The sequence below is a fragment of the Haemorhous mexicanus genome, chromosome 15 (assembly GCF_027477595.1).
Source record: "Haemorhous mexicanus isolate bHaeMex1 chromosome 15, bHaeMex1.pri, whole genome shotgun sequence".
Lineage (NCBI taxonomy): Eukaryota > Metazoa > Chordata > Aves > Passeriformes > Fringillidae > Haemorhous > Haemorhous mexicanus.
Genome location: NC_082355.1, coordinates 7,932,062 through 7,947,033, shown reverse-complemented (window position 1 = coordinate 7,947,033; position 14,972 = coordinate 7,932,062). Strand labels below are relative to the sequence as shown.

The window sequence follows — 14,972 nt, the reverse complement described above, 5'->3', positions numbered from 1 at the left end:
CATCCTTGCAGCTCACAGCCACTGATAAGGAATAAATGGCCATTGATAAGGAATAAATCAGTCTGCAATGGCTATGCTGATGGGGCCTGGAATATAAAACTCAGGGGAACACAGCTCTGTTATGAAAAAGAGGTAAACCCATATGACCTGGGCAGATCATCAGTAGCTGGGTTACAAGGGCTGGGGGACCTGTGCAAGAGAAGCACACTTGAAAATAAACGAGGATGTCTTTGTACACATGAGATTTCTGAAGTGATCAAGCATAGGTTACATTCCTATGTGATGTGTACTTTTTCTTATAAGGAACCATCAGTACTCAACAGCTACATAATGGTCATGAAAAATATCCATAAAGCAGTTGTGTGCTAATGCAAAGGCTTGCAGGTCACAACCAAATTACCCTGACACCTCCTACACACTTTATCTCACCTCAATTCCTTGGTTTCCAAAAGCTGGAAATGGCATGAGGTTCACAGAGCTTCTTTCCTGAAACTATGACTGTTTGAGGTCATTCATCTGAAGCTCTTGATGCAACTCCCCGGCTTTCAGAGAATCAGACATGGGATCTGAGCACAGAACTGGCAGCACATTCGACTTCTCAGAGGAGTAGAAGTCCCAGAATTATTATTTTTTTAAATATAAAATGCCAGTTCTTCAACTTTTAGCTATTCTTGTATCAGTCCACAAAGAGACATCCAGAAGCAAAAACAATGGCCTATTCAGAAGATGTTTGAGGGAAAGCATTTAATGCTTGAGAGAAACAATATCCATCAGGGTTGCAAAGGGGCTCTTGGCCAGCCACAGCACTGAATGGACAAGACTGACATAGAATTTTAAATGTCTTGTTAGTCTGGGCTGGAGATTGAATTGACTCTGCTCTACCTGCCCAGCCAAATGTCTGTGTGAGCAAGGCAGGGGTCCCACGAGCAGCCAGGAGATTTCATGGGCAGAGCAGTGAGAACATCTGAAATCTGGGCTGACTGACTTGACTGCCTACAAATCTCAGGAGTGCCCATGTGTTGAGATTGTTATTGTCTTTTATTTGAATCCTCCTCCATGTAATTTTAATTAAAGATTAAGCAATCTCTAACTTATTTGATAAACAAGGAATGGGGAAACAACAAGTAACCCTCTATTCCCCCACTTAAAACCAATCTCTATAGAAGTTTTCACTTTCAGAGGACAAAAAATACTTCTGCTAAACCAACAGGAAAAGTGTATGAAAAAAGAGAGTTTTCTTCTTGGACTCCTTAGCAATAGAAAGCATCACAGTGGCTTTAGGCTCTGTTTTTTGCCCAGGGAGCAATTTCACTTGTGCCTTCACTCAGTCTTGATCACAGTCCTTTGCTCTAAATCACACACAGTGATCACAACTCAGATAATTCACTACTATCTCTATCCAGAGGGGATGAACTTTCTGCCTAGGACAAACCCAATGCTTTAAAATAAGATAGGAGGAAAATTCACCCAATTTACCCCCAAAACATAGTTCTGGCCCAAACCATCACTGCACTGGCTAAGTGGGACAAAATGTCTCAAAGGAAGCACTGTTGGGGTCCCAGATGACCCCAGAGACCCCTTCCAGCTGGTAACCAGCTCACATCTCATTTTCTGACCACACACCAGATGTGTTCAGTGCCTGGTCCCCCTCTGTGGGACACCCTCCCCATTAGAAAAGAAAAATTGTTGTTGTCAGTTTTGCGAAGAAAATACATCTGCAACATCTGTCTGGAGCCCTCAGGTTGCTGGAGCAGGAGGAGCTGGATTAGTGGGGACAGCTGGTGACACAGAGCTGGTGACACAGAGCTCAATCAATCACTCACAGAGGTGAGTGATAATTGCAATTACACACCTTGGTTTCACTCCTCACAAAGAGTGACACAGGCACAGGTGTTCCTGTAGGAATAATGACCCATGGTGATCCCATCGTGCATCCCCCTTTGCCATCACCAGGGTGAGGACATTATTTATAAATCTAATATATTTTATGGTACACATTGATGATCTATTATTTATTGATATATAATTACACCTTGATGCTGAGAATGCAGACAGAGGTCAGATAAAATGTAAAAGCTTGAGCAGAGCTTGTTACAATATCACATAATCTTGATGCATGCCTTGGTTTTGACACACAACATTTCAACTTCAGAGTAAGGGGCCACATTCAGATGCATTTTAAAACAAAATCTGATGTATTTTTCATCTTGTTTCACAGTACAAGCTCAAAAATCTTGAGATACAGCACCAAAATGCCACCTCTCATTGGAAAAATGAGATTCGCCCATTGCTGAGGTCAGCTGAAGACTTGAGAACAGTTTTGAGCTCACCCAAAAGGGAAGATGTGGAGCTTGCAAACTCTTGTTCACATGTAAAAGCTGTTCCAATAAATAACAGGCATTTCCCATGTTCATCACTCACCTCTGGCTCAGACAAGCACAGGTGCCAGCCTGGCTACCTGGCCCTCTGCCATACCCCCTCCATCCTCACTGCCGCTGGCAGGGATGGACTTGCTCTTAAAGCGTTACAGGAATTTTAAGGGGGGGAAATATATAGTGAAAGCAAAGCCAGAGATTATTAAGAGGACAATCCTTCTGAGTTGGGAAATCTTATCTCATGGTTATTTTTAATGTTTCCTGCTCTGCTAAAAATTAGCACAGGGATCGGAAGGAACCCTGCAGTTAAATTTTGACAAATTCAAAGGGCTGCCTTTCCATCTCTGGCTCTGTGGTTTCAAAAAAGGATAGAATCTTATATTTCAAAGAATGAACGAAAGAGCATGACAATATTTTAGTATCCCTGGAAAGGGCCCTGGGTCATCTGCAGCACAGGCAGGGAGCAGGGACCATACCTTCCTATAGGCCATGCCATAAATCCTCACAGGCAGGACAGTGTCTGCTGGCCATGTGGTTCCTCAGCCCATTTTTGTGTGAGAAGAAAGCTCTGGCAAAAGCTGTGACCAACCATACCCTGCCAGGCCTGTCACAAGGAAAGTAGAGGAAGACTGCCAGGTTGCTGTGGCTGCTCCCAGCTTCCCAGCTGAAGGGAAAGGGAAGAAAAGGGACTGAGAAACAAAAAATGAACTGTGAGTCCTCTAAATAGCAGCTGAGAATCACTGGCACTAAAAGTGAATAAACTGAGTCCAAGAGACTTATTCTGGGATGTCACCTCATCCCCAGTTACTGCTGCTCCTCCTCCCTCCCCGAAGTCCTCAGTGCAGAAGGATCAGAAACCCTTACAAACTAATAAATTTCTACTCCATACAATACCATTGCTGCTGCACTAATCATTTGTCCTTTCAAATGCATTTAAATGATACTTCATTAGGGTTTTTTAAATCATTATTATTTATAATGCTAAATAAATTTATTACTACATTTAAAAACTTGTGAAGGGTATGGAATTGGTCATACAAGGAATTACCCCAAGCACACACCACTCACTGCTGTGATTCCTGGGCAGGAGGTTCCTCCTTCATCAGCCCTGACCTTCTGGGTCCCCGGTGTGAGACCCCAAAACCATTATCAGTCTGCAGCATGACAAAATATTGGAAACATTCCTACCAGGAGCTGCTGTGGTTAAGAATTAAGATAATTTATATCACAACAGTTTCATGTTTAGCTTTATTTATAACATGGAGGGCCCTGCTGCAATGGGATGGGATTGCTACACATGGGAACAGCGCTGCACTTAAAAGTAAATATTATTTTTTAAGCAATGAACATCATTATCGACAAACCTTTCCTAACAATTTTCTTTTTCTTTGTTTGAAAAAAGCTATTTCAGTATTATTCCCCATGTAGCCAAATTTCCTCCATGCACTCATGAAGAAAACCATGACTACATGCAAACTGAAAACCCATTTTCCCTTACTAGACGATAGTTTTTTGTATAGTTTAAAAAAAAATTCCAAAACCAAACAGCTTCTACAATTTTCTTACAAGCACTAAACAGCAACATTGATGAGCCATTATTTTTTAATCCTTGAAAGACTAATTGTTTCCATTTGGGAACAATTTACACATGCAAGCCGCATCCTGCGTGGCCTCGGAGCCAGGCTGTCCTTGCTCAGAGAGAAAACCCCATTTCTTTTTATGAGGAAGGGCATTTAGGCGTTCCCCAAAATCTAATCTCCCTGTGTGTAACACCAATCCCAGTCCTGTGGGAGATCCCAAAGGATGGGGCTGTCTCAGGTTTCTGTGGCTGAGATGACCCCCTAGGTATTAGAAAGTCTCTTTTTTCCCAGCCCTGAGATCGAAGAAGAAATTGTGATTCATTGGTTTTGCTTTTCAGGGTTGTTTATTTTACCTTATCTATTCCATTCTTTCTCTGGCCTGCTGAGATCTGTCCAGCAGGTTGGGTTGTGGCACAGTGACAGCCCTTGGGGTGGTGTTAACTTTTCATACTAAGAACTATGTGTACTTTATTTACAATAATTTTCCAGTACCTATCACCTATGCTAGACAGTCTGTCTCTACTCTAAAGCAATCAAAAAGTGTCACCATCACAGCAGAAGATGGAGGACAAGAAGTAGGAGAAGAAGAACAGGACACACCCAGATTCCTCCATCTTGCTTCTTGAACCCCCATTCTAAAACCCCAAGATTCTACTTTTTCACCCTGTGACAAATTAACTATCATTCTACTCAAGCTCTTGGGCTTGTAAATCTTCACACAAACTTGGTAATTGTTTCCATGGGCTAAAATTGAGGGCACAGGTGTTTTTGAGTCTGTGCCAAGGTCTCTGAGCCCCTTGCCAGGGTCTCAGGGTCTCGAGTCCTCCAAGGCAGCCAGAGGAATGTCCTGGGTCCCGACAGGGCAGCAGGAAGAGCTGAGCCCTCCTCACCCTCAGGTTGCTGCAGCAACCCTTACCCCTCTCCCTGGTTTCTTTCCAAAAAGGCCACCTAAGCACACCCTGGGCATTGCCCACACAGTCTGGCAGGGCTCAGCATCACCAAACCCTCAAAGGCTCTGAAATATTTCCTCAGAGGAGCCGTGTCCCTCAGCCCAGGCTGCCAGTCATAAATCCCCCAGCAGAGGTGCCAGGTAGACAGTGCAGAGCAGCCTGATAAGAGCCAAGCGTGCATTAACAAGGCAACAAAACCCCCCGAGATCTGTGCTCTGCTCCAAAAAATCTGCCCACAGACTGCTGGGAGGCCTCTGCCCATTCTTTGATGGAAACGGAGCAGAAAGGAGCAGTAATTTGCTAAAAACTTCACCCTTAATGCAAACCAGACGGCTCTGCAAGGGAGCAGCCGCCTCGGAGGCCGGGCTGGGCCCGGCGGGCATCCAGGGCTGCGCAGAGCAGGCCTCTGCAGGGACAGCCCCTCTCCCTTCCACGGGGCACCAACGCTCCCAGCACTTCTAAAAGCCTTGGGAAAGAAACAAACAAACAGACAAAACCAGAAAAAACAAACCCAACTCTATCCTCAGGAAGCTTTCGGGGCAGCACTGGGCTCTGCCCGCTGTTCGGCCCCTCCTTTGCATCGATAGCCTGAGCTCTCCAGAGGGCTTCAATTCCCAGCTGTCTTCCAGACATGTCAGCCACATTCTGCAGGGTTTCAAATGAGATAAGGGGCCCTTTTCCCTGCAGGAGCTGCCTCTTCTTTAACCACAAGATGTGCTGCCTTCTGTCTGTGCACAGAGCTTCCTCTTTGTTCTGGATGTCTTCTCAAAGATGCTCAAGAAAAACGCCTGGAATCAAATCTAGCACTGACTGGTCCAAAGGGGTGGGAAACAAACCCTGGGCTAGAGCTGCTCAGGGCATTGCTAGGGTTTTTGAGGAAGGTCATTTGGAGGTGCCAAAACAGGGCCAGTTTGGTCACTTCTCCCAGCACAGACTGCTGTGGCTCTTGGGCAGAAATGCCAGATCACCATATCAGAGGGAAGAACTCACTCATCCGTGCATCACATTGCACCAGTTCTCTTCCAAAACAGCAAAGTATTCTTGTGGAAGAAAGAGCCCCCCAACTTCCCCAAATTTCTGAGGCTTAAATGAGTCCCATGTGTTCTGCACAACTGCTTTCTTCAAGCATTTGATGTCCAGTTGGGCTTTGGATATATTTTTTTAATATCACCTATGAGAGAGGTGACTGCCTCTGAGCTGGGAATGCAATTTTTAAGTAGGTAAGTAATTCTGGAAGAATGTTGGTGTTACAAGCAAACATGTCAGTGCTTACTGCCTTATAATCTTCCCAGTGTCATTGACAGCTTCTGTTTGGATTACGTTTGGTTTTCTCAGTTTTGCTCTGCGTAGACACAAAGCCTCTGCACCAGGGCTGGACCCAACCACACTGGAAACAGAGATGCAGATCCACCAGCTGCACTCAACACTCAAAACAGGAAACCAGAGGAAAAGCTGCATGAGAAGCCAGAAACCAAACCTCTGCCCTGCCAGTGCAATTTGGGCTGCACAGTTCTCCTTGCCATTGCTGTCAGCACCTTCACCAGGCCCTCTCCTCTTCCTATCCAGAACCATTGGAATCACTCAGGATAAACAAATGCATCTGCAGTTCCTCCACTAGGTGGGATGGAAGACAACTTTTTATTATCCCTGTGGAAGAATTACCTTTAAATGAAAAGGAAAATAAACTGTTGCCATGAAGAACTGGTCTTCACAAAATCATTGTTGCTTCCACATCAGAGAGCCAGCAAATGGCTATAGCAGGAAAACATGCTGGATCTGCTTTCCCTGTTTAAAGAGGGTTTTCCCTCTAGGCAAATAATTACGTGAATTGGCCACAAAACTGATATTAAAATAAAATGGAAAAGACTGGAACTACAAAGTTTGCCTTGTAAAATGAATGTTTGTTACTTCTGTCTTTTAGGCTCTTACTGGGAGAGGTATGTGTGCAAATAACTTCACACACAGGAGACACTCCTTGAAGTCTGGATTTTTACTAGTAAAACATGGGAACAAACACAGGACTGAATCCTAAATTACAGTTATGACCTTGATTAGCCCAGCTAAGAAAACTAAATACCTCATCAACAGAAGCCTTTATCACACCACACAGTGTTTAAAAGTATCCAATGTACAACCAGCCAGAACACCCATGCGATGTGTTTTGGACACCACAGGAACTGTGTCCATGCACAAGCTGCCACCCAAGATCTGCAGTCAACTGTCCACTGCAAAAATCCAGGAAAATTTGGGGTCCACACAGCCCATGAGGTCTGGCCACACAGCATGGTCCCCCATACCTCACATGGGATTTATGGCAGCCCTCCTGAAGAGCTAAAACGCTGCCTGCTGCTCTGGTTTGCACTCAGAGCAATCCCAGAGCTACACCAGGCTCCTCCAGCCCCTCCCACAGGCTGCACCTCAACAGCACTTTGAGATAATTGCATCGGTATAGGCAACTCATCAAGACATCAGGCAGTTCAGTTATAGCTACTCCTACAGTTCTCTTGTAAAAGTAGTTTGTTATTAATGCCACATGTGGTTTGCTGGTGCTGCCATTTCCAAAATGCCTGGTTAAGTGCATGCCTTGGAGCTTTCTGGTAAGAAAGGAACCACAATGGCACAGAGGAACTGCCACCAGGAAAAGGCTAAGGCATGTGTTCCTCATTTCCCACACATCATCCTGTCTGCATTCATATTATATTTATGGGTCACACATGAAAAGCTTGCACAGACTTTCCCTAAGTTGTGTACTAACTGAAATTCTTAATTGCTGAGGGGAGAAAACCCCAGACTCCACTGTTTATGGTCAAGGTCTAGAGCTTTAACCAAAGTTGCTGTTCCAGTGCTTCACTGTGCCAGGTTTTATGTCAGGGAACCATCTTCTCTTCTACACATGCTTCTTCAACCTCACTCACAGACATCAGCCTAGAAAAACACATTTGGCTTCACTTTATGTCTTGAAAATTAATTAAAACCAGAGTTTACCATCCTTACCAGTTGATTTCTGGCTTATACATTACAGCTGACTTCAGAGGACAGATCTGGATTTACAACACTGCAGCCAAAGGAAGATAATAGCTCACTGTCCTAGGCTCCCAAAATAAAAGTTTCTGAAGATGCTGATCTGCTTAGCTCCAATAGCTCCTTAGCCTGAGCTGGACTATAAATATGTGAGAATGGCCTGCACAGGAGTATTTCAATTCTGACAGAGCAATTACTCCCCAAAATGAAAAGCCAGCATGGAGCAATGTCTGTGTTGTGATTCTTTTTTACCTCAAGTCTATTAATTGATTATATTGGTGCAGTTACCTGTCTGTTAGTCACAGAATCATGGAATGGTTTGGGTGGGAGGGAGCCTTACAGACTGTCTAGGCCCAGCTCCTCTGCCATGGGCAGGGACACCTCCCCCTATCCCAAGTCGCTCCAAGCTCCATCCAACCTGCCCTTGGACACTTCCAGGGATGGGGCAGCCACAGATTCTCTGGGCACCCTGTGCCAGGGCCTCTATAGAGAATTTCTTCACAGTATCCCATCTAACCCCATCCTCTGTCAGTGTGAAGCCATTCTGCCTGTCCTGTCACTCCAGGCCCTTGCAAAGAGTCCCTCTTCAGCTCTCCCGTTGCTCCTTCAGGTACAGCATGGCTGCAATTAGGATGTCCCAAAGCCTCTTTTCCAGGCTGAAAAATCCCAGTTCTCTCAGCCTTTCCTCATAGCAGAGGTTCTCCATTCCCCCATTTATCCTGGTGGCCTCCTTTAGATTCATTCCAACAGATCAAAATCCTCTCTGTCCTGGGGACCATAGAGCAGGGTACTCAATGCTGAATTATTTTCAGTAACAAGCTGTATTATTCTAAGCAGGCAGAGCATGGTTCCTTTTCTCCCTGCCTTCTCAAAGGGTTCCCACTGCTGCAAGAGATGGGCAGAGCAATGCCTGAGGTCTTCCAGGCAACACACAAGTGATTTACAAAATTCAGAAGGCAAATATTATACACCAGAGGAACAAAATGGGTAATGCACCTCTCAACTAAAAATAAATCCTAGTATTCTAAGGGAAATGTATAAAATAGGAGACAATCCTGTTTCATATCATACTTTTCTTTTGCAAAGCCTCTTCCCTGCTCTGCTTTCTATTAATGAAGACATACACATGAAGTAATTCTCCTCATTAATCAACTTCATTCTTTTGGTCTCTTCCCACTTGAAGTGACAACCCTGCATTTGGGATGTCACGTAGTGGTGGAGCTGAGACTGATTTTAGGGATGAGTAGTAGAGGCAGATGAAACTCTCAAGATACAGAAACTTTGGCTTCAAAAGGCTTCTCCAGTAAGTGGAGAAGAGAAGGGAATGGGTTCTGGTGAACCACAAAGGCAGCATCTCACTGGGAAAGAGGAGGAATATGTAGGAGAACAACTGAGGGCAAGTATAGAACCCTCCCTCCATGAGGCAGAGAAAGAGATGGGTGCAAGACTGCTAAGAGCACTGCACAGCCGGTTGCTTAGAACCACACAATCATTCAGGTGGAAATGACCTCTAAGATCATCAAGTCCAGCCATTAACCCAGCACTGCCAAGCACACCACTAAATCAAGAGCCACATCTTTTAAATCTCTCCAGGGACAGTAACTCCACCACTTCCCTGGGCAGTCCAGACCAATGCTTCACAACCCTTTTGGTGAATAAATGTTTCCTAACATCCAATTAAACAGCTGTGCAATGCAGAGATCCTCCTGCTCTCAAAGGTCAGCTCTAAGCCTACTCACAGTTTGGCTCTCCCATCTGCTCCTCATTTTCTCCTTTTCCTCCTGCCCAGATGCAGCTGCCTGCCCTGCTCCCAAAAGCAGCACAGCCCCACTGCACCAGCCCCCTGCCCCCTCCAAGCTCCCCAGGACAAATGGCCCAACATGCTGAGAGCACCCCAGGTCAAGGGGAGCCACTCTGCAGCAGGGATGCTCCTGGCCTGGGGAAGCACAGCCTGGGACACATCCCAGGGGATCCTGCTCCCAGGGCCTGGTCCTGCCCAGCAAGAAACATATTTCCATCATTGTGGTGGCTGCACATCTGCTTTTCTTGCTTTTCTGCTGCCCCCATGCAAAGCTGAGCTCAAGGCAGCTCTGTGGCACCATGGCTCCTGCCTCACCGTGGGCATCAGAAAGGCTTTTTCCCTTAACCTGCCCTCAGTATCAAAAGTTAAACTATTCTCTACAAAGTCTTTGTTCCTCTGGTAAATCTGGCTGAAATTGGCCAAGTTCAAATGTTACTGGGGAAGGAGAAGACAGACCCATACAACCCTTACACTGAAATTCAGGCTGAGGTGTGTGCTGTGATGCATGATCAGTGGGGTGTCAAAACCAAATCAAACAAGAGCAGAAGAGCAACAAATCCCAACATCCTTAAGAGCTGTTACATCAATGTTAGTAGGATATGCCATGGGGTTAAAAATGGCAACTAAAATCCTCTATGGGATTTCAAAAATAACAATAAACCTACCGAACTTCATAAAGAAAAAAACTGTTTCTGCTGTAGAGTTTTTTTATTGTAAGGCCCAAACCTCTCCTCTTAAGATGTTCAGTACAAAAATATTGAAATCATCTTATAGAAGCTGTTTTCTCCCTCAGTCCCATTTCCAGAGCTCTGGATCACTTCATCCCTTTAAAGCTTCCTCTGTTTGCAGCTCAGTTCAAACTAGCAGCTCAAAGCATTGCTGGCCAAGGAATGCAAGTGTCACCACATGCCACTTAATACCCACCTTCTACCTCTGCATTTTTACCACATTCAACCCCTGAAACAGCTCACAGCTTATTTGATCACCCTGAAGGGAACTAAATAAGTAAATTCATTTGAATATGCAACTGGATTTAATAAAACCTGCCCATATTCTTCTGCTGAATAATACTCCCACGTCTGCTTTATGTTTTGTTTCCTCCTTCTTCAGGGATGCATCTTGCTTTGGAAATACAACTATCCTCACCTCCTTATTAGAAACAATTAATTAGTGCATCCATAGCCATGTGGATGTAGTAATTCAGTGTTTGCTGGTTTCAAAGTCAGGATAAGACCAGCCTGGACCAGGACTGCAGGCCCTGGGGGTAAGAGAGAGGAGGAAAACCCTTGTGGTGATGCAAATTCCATTTTCCCAGTGCAGAAAGTGGCGGCAGAGTTGAGGTCATTCCCAGTCCCTGACACCATCCAGAAGTCCTGGAGCATCACCAAAATCCCTCTCCAAGGTGCCAGGCTGCCCAGGGGACAGTGCTGATGCTCTCTCCCAGGGAACAGTCCCTGTTTCCTCCCAGAGCTTCTGGTTTTCAGAGTTCTGCCACTAAACCACAGGACTGAGACAGGAGAAGGGACAAACCTGCCAAGGGTTTCCAGAAGGGTTTGCCACACTGCTCAAGGGCAAAAAGCCACTCTAAAAATGACAATCAAGAGCCCATTAGAGTGAAATTTCACATCTTAACTTCTAATAAATTAAACTCCTTATTTCCACCAGATCCCTGAGGCATCTGTACAACCTCCTGGCTCCAGCATCTCCGGGCTGCTGCGGGCAGGTGCCACCTGAGGGAGACAAAGCCCTTTCCTGGACACAGAGCCCTGCTGGCCGCAGCCTCCCCTCCCAAACCTCATCTGTCCTCATCCTTTGGTGGAATCCCGAGTGCTTTCATGGCAGGGATGCAAGGGCAACATAGTCTGGTTCTGCAAAATTAACCCCATCTCCCACCTCTCCACTTCTGGGGAAATGCTGCTGCCCTCCCCAGGGAGGATCACAGGGGTCCAGGGGAAGTGAAAACTGCAAATATCCCTGGAATTCCCTTCCACTCCTCCTCTCTTGAGCTCCCTGGCACACATAAAACTCAATAGATGTTTCTGTGGTTTTTGGGCACTCAAGGGGAACCAGGCCAGGGCATATGGTGGCAAAGACAAACAAAGAGTTTTCCTAACACACTCATTCAGGAAAAAAAAAGAAAAGAAAAAAAAAAAGGAGGAAAAAAAGAAAAAAAGAAAAAAAGGGCATCAACCACAGGAAGGAGGAGGCTAAGGAAAGCCAATACACCCCTTCCAGAGCAACAGGCAGTGCAGAGCTCACTGCATCAATTCAAAAAGCTGGAGCAGATCTGGACGCTCTCTCTCCATGCCATGGAGAATTTACAGCGCTTTTTAGCAACCCCTTACACCAAGTGAAGTGCATGCCTGGGTGTGGCTCCCTGATGAGCTGCTGAGCCCCTGGGAGCTGGAGCACTGTGGCCATCCAAGGGCATTGATGAGGGACAGGGGAGCCAGCCAGGAGGCTGAGGTTTGGGGTCTGGCCAGAACAAGGACTCCCTCCTCCTGCACAACCAGCAGGACAGCTCTGCACCCACAGACAAATTTTTGGATATGGGCAAATGAGTATCTACCTCAACACCTCAGGCTCTTTCACCAGTATCCCCTCTTAGAGTTCTAAGGGGGACAAACCCCAAAGCCTTCAATCACTTTGCAGTCCAGTGAATTCTTAAACAAGAGCGTGAATACAACCATGACAGGGCTCAAGTATTTCATCCCTCTAACCATTAAGGGAGATTATTGCTCAGGCTTTTAAGTTTTAGGGCTGAATCCCTCAAAAGCTATTGCTAATGAAGAAAGAGAGGAGGGAAAAAGTTAAAAAAAGCAGCTTAAAACAGGCAGGGAAGATCAAGTGTCACGAAAAATGCTGGAGAGGACCACAGAGCACAGATTAGAAAAAGAATAAAATCAAAGGAGCAGTGGAGTTACCGGGTAACCATCGCGTCCTGACTGCCCCTGTGGGGGGAACAAGGGACATGAGTCAGTCGGTGCACCTGGAGCAGCTTAACATCACATAGCAGCAGGCAGGACAGGGGGCCATGGCCTCTCCAGCCAGCCCTGGCACTAAAATAGGCAAACCTCTTGGGGTAACTTTCCTGTCAGAGGGGTCACACCTACAGTGTATTTTCCCTGGGTTGTGATCCCCTGCCCCCTTTTGGCTACTTACCAGGGTTTTGCCAACTTGCACCCATCCCTGCTGCTTGTGCCCAGCCCCTCTGGCCCTGGAGCCACAGACATGCATGGCACACACTGGGTCCCGGCCATAAAGCTGCCCTGGGAGGGGGGTGCCAAGAGGAAAGAAAACATCTCAGTGTTGGGGAGAGGTCGTGGAGGCTGAGACAGCAGCCAGGATCACTGCAGCATCAATCACTGAGCTTCAAACTCCTGTCCCAGCAGTTGATTCTGTGGAGGTTTACCCCTCTAAATCCATTAACTTCCTTACAGGATGCCCTCTCCCAGCTCACATCTAAGCTTTGCTTTATTTGTAGCGAAGCAGAAAGCACAGCTGATGCTCTGGGGAATGACCCTACTGCAGTTCCTAGAGCAGCTGCAGGATCAGCAGAACAAAACACAGCTCAGACAGGGTCTTTCACCTTCCTTGCTCTCCTCAGGGGTTCCCAGAGGTGTTTACAGCCCGAGGGGCTGCTGACCATGCCCTGAGCTACAGCAGAGCCTGCTGAAAGCCAGACCCAGGGCAGACCCTGGGAAGGAGCTGGTGAGAATCAGCTGGCACAAAACAGGCAGCCAGGTGAGTGCCTGCTGCAGCAATGTCACCTGCTACACAAACTCAGGTGGTGTCAGCGTGCTGTGGGTGCAGAGCTGGAGTCAGGCTTTGCTCATGGCATGGGATAGCTCCAGCAGCCCCTTCACACCACTCATGGGGACTCTCCCTTCCCCCAAGCACCCCTGCAGCTGTAATGCCTCCTGCAGCACTCCTGGTTCATCCAGAATCAACACTGACTGCTCATTAAACCCATTACAGCTTGGGATAAAGGGTACAGAGAGGTTTATGGAGAGGTATGGCAGGGGAGCACACACAGATAAAGAGGGAACACTTGGAACGCCCTGCCCTCGCTTGCCGGTGAGTTCCCCAGCCAGCACACTAACACATAATGTGTCTGCTAATATCTGTGACTGTAAATGCTTAATTACAGTCTGTGGTAAGTCTATATTTCAATTGTAGAAATTCCCTACCCAGCATGTGATTTTAATACTCTCCAAAACAGAGGTTTTATAGCATATCTGAGCAGAATACCCCTTACTCACAGACAGGACAATCAATCATCCAACAGCCACAAATCCTGTACCACAAATTCTAATAATTTTATATGCATAACTAACTTATGACAGCCAAAAGAATAAAGCACCAGAACAACTGCTACTAGGGAACAACAGAATTAGGGATACAGTTAGAGCAGTGTAATGCTATACATGTAAGAAGTAATCAATTCCTTCTGGCCTAAATCAAGAAACAGAAGAAACTAATAAACGCAGTACTGTTAAAATAAAATAATATTGTGGTTCTGTGGGTTCTAGGACTTATTTTATATTATGCTTAAAGAAGTCTCTGGCAAAGGCCATTTATGCTAAAAAGCAGGATTAAAAAAAACCAAAACCAACCAACCAACAAACCCCACCCAACCCAAAAATTTACTAAACCAGGAGTTGTCTTTCAAAGAAGGGCAAGGGGAGAGGAAAGGAAAAAAAGTTCTTGTTTGTGTTAAATCTCCCCTGTGCTCTGTTTGCAATTCAATAGTGCCGTGGGAACCAGGAAATGAAACCAACAAGAGACAAAGAAAAATTAATAGTGCACCATATGTTGCCTGTGTTGGATGGCCATAATAAACGTGAGCAGACAGCACACGTGAGGCAGCACCACCCCTGGCTCCTGTGTGGGTTCAGAGGAGCCTCTGAGCACGACCAAACAGCCACACAAACCCATTTCAGTACAGGCCATAGTATTTCAGTCAATGGGGAGGGTCCCTTAAAGGTGTATTTGGGGAGTTTTAAACAGGCAGTATCCCACTATCCTCTTTATTTGTAATCCCAAATATTCATTTTTCTCAACTGCCTCTTATGTATTAAGGTTAAATAATGAACTTGAAACAGGAGCAAAAATTCAAAGGGCTGAAAACACTTCACTAAACCCACAGACAGTGCTGCCAGTCCCAGGAGAACCAGAGCCATGGTGATGGGACATCACCCACTTCTTGTCACCAAAACAAAACTGGGAATTTATTAGCCCAGGA

The 14,972-nt window shown here is 45.9% G+C and overlaps 1 protein-coding gene across 1 annotated transcript in view; it reads right to left on the bottom strand.

The window, feature by feature from the left end:
* COL23A1 (collagen type XXIII alpha 1 chain) overlaps positions 1–14,972 on the bottom strand; it is a 171,405-nt gene that overhangs the window by 24,949 nt on the left and 131,484 nt on the right. The gene's annotated exons all lie outside the window — the stretch shown is intronic.